At 36.1% G+C, this 8,017-nt stretch overlaps 1 pseudogene; it reads right to left on the bottom strand.

Annotated features, from left to right (window-relative positions):
* Nucleotides 1-742: 742 nt before the first annotated feature.
* LOC120605618 (T-complex protein 1 subunit zeta-like) lies at nucleotides 743-2,349 on the bottom strand (annotated as a pseudogene).
* Between the last annotated feature and the right edge of the window lie 5,668 nt (nucleotides 2,350-8,017).

Genomic DNA, 8,017 nt, shown 5'->3' with positions numbered 1-8,017 from the left:
GTGGCTGCGAGAGGCAGCTTTTTTATTTCTCCCAGTCTATTGCCCGACACCCGGGTTTCTGACCTGTGGTAGCTCTTATACGCAGATCCCACGCTCAGATGTGCTGGTGTGCAGTTTGGGTGTTTTTTGTTGAGCTTTAGATGTTTAGCTTATTGTTGTTTCAAGTGGAGAGATCTGGGGACGTCTCTCACTCCACCATATTTTCTAGTCAAATCTTAAGAAATGAGCTAATAATGATGGTATTCATTTTTTTTTTTTATTTCCAGCACCTCCCTCCATCCATCTGTCTTTTGACCAGCCCAGCTTCTAAGAGTGCCACAATCTGATCAGCAGGTCCTTGGTGCTCGCCTGGTCTCTCTCAAGCTTCCAGAACCTTCTGTTGATAACACGCTTTTCTAACATGTATTTTTATTGCTGAAGGTAATAACAACATCCTGATCATTGGGTTAGAACAGCTTGCTTTATGTGTGTACACTGAGTGCAATTAAAAAATACTGTAATTAGGGGGTGGCTCCATAATGCAGTGGTTAGTACGTCTGCTTTACACACAGGAGGTCCTGGGTTCACGCACACCCCAGGTGGAGACATGGACAATACCCCAGGTGTGCCAGGCCCTGGGTGCACCAGGCCCCGGGTGCACGCCATGAACATGTGAGAGGGGACACCCCACCTTCAGAGATCTAGTTTTTAAGGGGAAACAGCAATATTCATAGTTCAGGGGTAGAAGTGGTATGGAGGAATTAAAGAAGGAAAAAAAATACTGTAATTATAATTTCAGACTTTGGAATTAGAATAGGTGCCAGTGTTCCCTCATTTTTTCATATTGGAAGAGAAAATTCCTTTGATAATCATTTGAAGTCTGGAAAAAAATTCTGTAGCTGTATTCTTAGGATCATTCTGTAGAGTCTTTATGATACAGGTGATATAAAGAAAGCTTCAATCCATCCTTTTAGAGATGACATTCCAGCTTGCATGATCTCATTCGCCAGAAGAATGTTGGTGGCAATCACAATGCAAGAGTGAAGATGCTGTTTCTTTACGTAACAGTTATCTCATATGCCTACTTCTACTGCTTCCATTGGCTCACCTGTTCAAGTCCACGCCCACAAATTGACCTAAATTTGAATATTCTGCTTGAACTTTAACTAGTGTTTCCTGAAGATGAAAACCAGAATTCTGGGCAAGAACCTTGGGAATAATGAGCAATGCATCAGCAAATGCTTGAACTCTAAGTTGGGTCCTGTCCTTTACCCTGGGCTTATATTTATTTAATCAGGGCTTCTGCCATTGCCACTTTCACTGCAACAGACCCTGGAACTACACAGCCATCATCAACAGCATTTTAAATAGCCCTGAAGCCATCTCTTATTGCATCTTTGATTTGAGCGAGTGTGTGCTTATTTGTCCTTTGACTAATAATGTGATAATGTGAGGATTGTTACATTTCTCGACAAAGGTGAACTTCTCTCCTCCCAATGTTGACTCATAGACAAGTCCTACATGTCCCAAACAATCAAGATATAAGTTGTCAAAAGGATTTAGAGCTACCCCACCACAAGCAAGAGTCAGCCTTTCCATATTTCTGCTTTTAGCTTTGCATAGAGCTACTATGACTTCTTTTGCAAGAGCATTCAAGAAAAATGGGTCAATTCCTTTTTGATTAGTAATAACAAATTTTTCAGTTCTATTATTTTCTTAACTCTATTTTCAATTCATTTTCTTTTAGCTTTTACTAGTTTCTCTCTTCTGCATTCTTGTAAAAGAAGCCAGAATTCACTTCTGGTTTATATATATATATAAATATATTATATATATAATATATTTATTATATATTATATTATATTTTATATATTATATTATATTATATTTATTATATATTATATTATATAAATATATAATATATTATATATATATAAATTATATATATAAATTATATATATATAAATTATATATATATATAGCTAAATATATTAGCTAAATATATTAGCTAAATATATTATATATATATAGCTATATATATTAGCTAAAACTAATACAAGCTTAATCAGAGGTCTTGTTTTGATTAACCTCTGATTAAGCTTGTATTAGTTTTAGCTTTACATTTCATCTCCGTGATCTCAACTATGAAGAGGTCAGTAGCGTCATCTTGTTTTTTAAATGTCAAAATGGAGTCAGCTACGGTCTCTGTTAAGAAATAAGTTCACCATAAACTTTAATGTATAGAGATGTTCTGGCCACATCTATGAGTGTTTCCCTGTCAATCTCTTTACTTACTTTGACTTGTTCCAAAAACTGAAGTGCCTTTTCCTTTGCAACTTCAAATCCTTCTGTTATTTTTCTGGGTCGTAGACCAATTAGGAATGTTTTTTATGGTATTCAATTAGGTATAAAATAAGTGAGTTAAGGATGGACTTCATTTGTCCTTCTAACATGGAAATACTATCTAATCATTTTCCATTTGTGTTGTTTCACTTCAGTTGCACTAGAATTCACAGGAGCCCCTCAAAAAATCTTCTACATGGAGTCTGTGACCCCCAACAGCACCATGTAGCTGTTTTTCATTCTGCTATACAATGTGCTGAAGAAACCCTGAACTGGGTATTCAGGTGTTTATCTACCACACAATAGTGTGAGTACTTGTGCCCTGCACTTCCCCTACCACACCTGCCTGGGGGGTGGGCAATGTGCCTGGACCCCTGGGACATGCTTTGCCTATTTTTATTTTTTATAATCATTTTTTATTTTGAAATTACAGTTGGCATACAGTACTGTATTAGTTTCAGGTGTACAACAGTGATTAGACATTTACATAACTTACAAAGTGATCACCCCAATAAATCTAGTACATGTCTGACACCATACATAGATATTACAATGTTAATAACTATATCCCTTATGCTGTACTTTACATCCCCATGACTATTTTGTAACTACTAACTTGTACTCCTTAATCCCTTCCCCTTTTTCACTCACCACCCCCCAGCGTCCCTCCCATCTAGCAAACATCAAAATGTTCTCTGTTTCTACAAGTTTATTTCTGTTTTGTTTCTTTTATTCTTTAGACTCCACATAAATGAAATCGTATGACATTTGTCTTTCTCTGTCTGACTTGCTCTGCTCAGCATAATAGGTCCATCTATGTTGTTGCAGATGTCAAGATTTTATTATTTTTTAATGGCTGAGTAATATATATGTACCACCTCTTCTAAATGCATGGGGTCCTTGATGGGATGGGATTCACCCTAAAGTATTTGAAATGGGAGAGAACTGGCCTGTCCCAATATCAGTACAGCTACACTTTACAACTCTTGCAGAAGGAATTGAGGAGCCCATGGTTTGCAAACACTGTGCCTCATGTGCTAACTTTAGCTCTACAATGTCAGTTCTTGGGTTTTTAGTCACATTATCTTCCAAACCAGCTCTTTAGCCTATGTTCTTATTTTTAATTGCATCGTGTCTCTTGTTCATGGAGTCTGTAAATCCCAGTGTCATTTTTATATTTCTCTTCTTTTCCCTCTGCTCTTCCATGTTCTGTTTCCTATCAGCAATATTACTAAGCCTTAACCATTTTTCATGCTTGGTGTTATTTAAAAGAGTTGCTGTGGACTCTACTCAGGTTCTCAATTTCATTCTCCTGCTGTTCAGGTTAAGCAGCTTTGCCTATAGGAGTAGTCTGATTAAAACTGACTGTTCTGTGTGCCATAAGCTCCCCAAACAGTCCCTGGGCTCCCTAATCTGTGCTGTGTGCTTGCCTGTCTAATATGATGCAAACTTCAGTTGCTTATCTCAGACACCAGTTCCTCCACGAAGCCCTCCTGAGCTATCCGGAAGTAATCTCTCCTCTGAGCTTTTGTAGTTACTGCTTGTAACTCACTTAGAGCATGATTTTTATACTACCCTTTATTCAAGAAATTAATTTTTAAACTTGAGTCTGTGTTTGATAAATAGAAAATCTTATCTTTTTCTCAAATATTCTTTGGTATTTCAAAACATACTAAATATTGTGATTTAAAATAGATCATGGGAATTATAATATTGAGTATTCTTTTTTAGAATATGCATGTTCCTCTCAAGACTCTGGTGTATTTTCTGCTCACTTCACTCTTTTTCCAAGTGCCCCTTATTGAAGTTTGCTGATTTAAATGTCTTACCTTAGACCTTGGATGGTGGAGACTGTGCCCACTAGTTCTCCATTTCCCCCTAGTATCTAATGTACAGTTAGTGTTCAATAAGTATTACTTTTGGTTAATAGGGAAAACTGGATAAGGCTTAGAAAGTCTAACACATATAAAAACTACACAGTTAACCAGGCACTGAACTATGGTCAGCCGAATAAGCTGAACTGTCAAGAACTCACTTACAGAACACATGGGTTTATGATTATGAGAACAGAAACCGTGGCTGTATTTCACATCGCAGAGGGAAGAGTAAATGTTATACATACCACAGAGGCAGAGCTCCTAGACATGTTTCTCTCTTTTTTTTTCCTGTGCACTGATTTTTGTTTTGGCAAAATGAAACAGAGAGCTAGTAAACTCCCATCTCCTTTGTCTTTATAAATAGAATTACTGGATTGGCCTTGCAGTCAGGGCCTCTCTGGAGTGCCCGTTCGCTCGGTTTGAGGGAACAGCATTATATCTGAGTCTTAGCAGAATGGAAACCCTAAACAACTCATTGATTTCTTTCTCTGCCACCATCCACATGTGAGATCTCTGTTGGAATAAAGAGGCTCCACTATTCAAGGCCACAGTGCTAGAATCAAATTAGACACTTATTTTCTTGGGTGGCTTAAGGTTAAATAAATAAAGAAATAATTTAAATGGAGGAAAGCTATGTACTTTCAATATCATCTTAAAAATGAATATCTATAGAAACAGTAGATTAAGTGGTTAACTTGGGCTGGGGGAGGGAGTGGGGAGTCACTGTAAATGGTATAATGTTTCTTTTTAGGGTGATTGAAATGTTCTAAAATTAGATTGATGATGGTTGTACAGTTGCACAGTTGAATTATACAATGAAAATGAGTGAATTTTACTGTATTTAAAATAGACCTCAAAATTGTTTAAAAAATGAGTAGAATGATGTGAGGGAGAGAAACAGTGTGGCATCTGGGGGCCTCTCTGCACAGTGGAGCCATAGTTAGGCAGGAGTGTGGCCAGGGCCAATTGTGAGGCCCACATTTGTAGGATGACACCAGAGACAGTGGCTCAGCAATCACCCTGACAGGCAAGTATTCATCCAGTAACAGCAGGCATCAAGCATGATGTGATTCCCTGCTGTTAGTATAGTTATATTGATTTTAGTTTTTAATTTTTTTGCTTTTGTTTTTGTTTTTTTCCACCTTCTTAGCTACTAAAGCATAAACACCTGTGTTTTTCAGTTGCCTTTTCAGAAGGAAAAAACAAGGGTTTTGTTAATTTCTCTACTTGGGGTCCTCGATGATCAACACCCCTCACTGGCTGAACCAAACACAAACCTTAAACAATGCTGGAAGCATCAGAAAAGGTCTGTAATACGTGTTTGCTGTGAACTCACTTGTGTATCTCCAAAAGCCCTGCTCCCCAACATAACTATATCTGAAGATAAGATCCCAAGGAGATAAGGATCAATGAGTTCATGAAGTGAGACCCTAATCTGAATCCCCTGCCCAACTCCTCCCCTATATAGGGCCACAGTAAAAAGGAGAGAAGGAGCCAAAAAAGAGTTCTGATCAGGAACCAAATCAGCTGGTACCTTAATCTTGGATTTCCTAGCTCTCAGAACTGAGAGAAATGAATTTCATTTTTTAAGCTACCAAATCTGTGGTATTTTGTTATGGTAGCCTGAGCTGACTAACACAGTGTCTTTCCAGAAAGAACCATGCCCATGTGTTGAGGGTGTTAATTTCTCTGTAACAGTAGATGTCCTGAAATATTTGACCCATTTTGTTATTATTGTTACAGAAATAAAGACAGGGTCATTTTTCTTCTGCTTTGTGACCTCCTCTCCCCCATTCTCCCTTGGGCTTTTCTTATACTTTAACAATATTAGGATTGCTCACAGTAGAAAGCATACGTTTAATATAATTTTTAGTAAAATTTCTTAGAAATATTTGCTCACAAAGTCTTTCTGTCCATTGACCCTGTACCTCTACACACTCAAGCACTAAATATGATTTGATTTTACTTCCTACATATTTCTTGAATCTGTTCCCTCTCTTGCCTCATTCCCTGTGCCTTTAATTATGTCAATGTCATCTCTCACATGGGTTTTTATAATTACCTCCAAAATCTCCTTTGGCTATATATTTGCTTGTCAATGGCTACTCATTGCTCTTATATCAATCTTTAAGTTGCAGTACATGAACACATTATGCTGTTTCATTCCTGTGTCTTCGACAGGCCATTTAGCTACAGAAATGTCTTCACTACTTTATGCCCTCATCTATTTTTCTTTATGGCTTAAATAATATGGCCAGAGTGAACTTCTGTAATTTATAATTTAATATGCAATTTTTTTAACTGGAACATTTTTGAGGATAAAAGTAAGAACTAATTATTACTCCAGAACCACAAGCATAAAAAAATTATCTTGGGTAAATAGAATAAATAATTATATTATTTCTAATTAAAACTTTACACTCTTATCTCCTTTAGGAATCTATCAATAACATGCTATAAATCCCCTTTTGTTTCCACATAATGCTGTTTACACCCTTAATATAATGTATTAAAATGATCTTTTTTTATGTTCTGGCTCTTCAACCTGATTTGAAAGGAGGAATTGGATCTTTCTCATTTTTCTGAGGGCCACCACTTAGCCCAGGATCCTATTGATCAGAGAATCATAAAGAGGTAAACCCCATATCTGTTGATACTTTCCCTAATTTGCAAGTCACAGGTGAGGGTTTGACAAGCTCTACAGAAGTCTAGCAGCTTTGCAAGGCTGAGGATACTAAAATGGAATTTCAGTGTCCCCTAAGTCTAGCATTCCCTAGGAAAGACTCCAGATTTTTGGTTGGAACCTCAAAAAAGTGCACACAAGTAAGAGAAGTGAAAAGAAAATAGAAAATCAGTCTAACTCAGAAAATAGAAGATCAACTTAAACTCAGATTCAAATCAGCACAATACTTCATCAAATGAAAAGTGATCTGCTTCTAACTTAACTGATTGCTAGAAGCAAAATTAAATCCAAACCTAGAAAAGTATCATCTAGAGCCTCAAATTATCTCTCCATTTTTTTATATACAATGCCTGGCATATAATGAGACATAATGACTTACCAGCGGACTAGATAAGTTGAACAAAAATAAGAAATATCAATAAAAAACCCATGAGTCATCTACATAGTGCAGTTATCAGACATAAACTTAAAAATATCTCTGATTAAAATATTCAAGAAATTATGTACTAAAATAAAGGTTAATAGCAGAGTATGGAAAATATTTTTAAAAGAAAAATAACTGAAATCAGATATGGATATATGGGTTTAATAACAGATTAGACACAGCTCAAGAGATGATTGGAACTATGGGTCTATTTCTATTTTACTTCTAAAAGTAAGTCAGAATAAAATATTAATACTAAGATATGAAGAGAGAAAAATGATAAAACTATGCAAAAGAAGATATATATAGAAAGCAGAGGATTAGTCTAACATTCATGTAATTACAATCTTAGAAGGGGAGGAGAAAAAATGGTAAAAAAAAATTAGGAGATGTTCGAGAATTAGACAAATCAGATAAAACACATCAAGTCACAAATTCAAAAAGGCTTAAAGACAAATGTAAAATATATACATATATACCAAACCTAGACACATCATAATAAAATGTTGCAAACTGAAGACAAAAAGGAAATCTAAAAAGTGTCCAGAGAGGTTTCAGCCATATATGAGTACCTTGTATAATATCAATACTTTGCCCAAGATCTGTTATAAAAGCTAGACAAAATAGCTTTTTAAAAAGTTCAAATTACTGGAGGGCAAATAATGCAATTAGGACACAGAGTACTACAATTTCTGAGTGAAGGGAAGCACA

The sequence above is a fragment of the Pteropus medius genome, unplaced genomic scaffold, assembly GCF_902729225.1.
Source record: "Pteropus medius unplaced genomic scaffold, Ma_sr-lr_union100, whole genome shotgun sequence".
Lineage (NCBI taxonomy): Eukaryota > Metazoa > Chordata > Mammalia > Chiroptera > Pteropodidae > Pteropus > Pteropus medius.
This window is presented reverse-complemented; position numbering and strand designations above follow the sequence as displayed.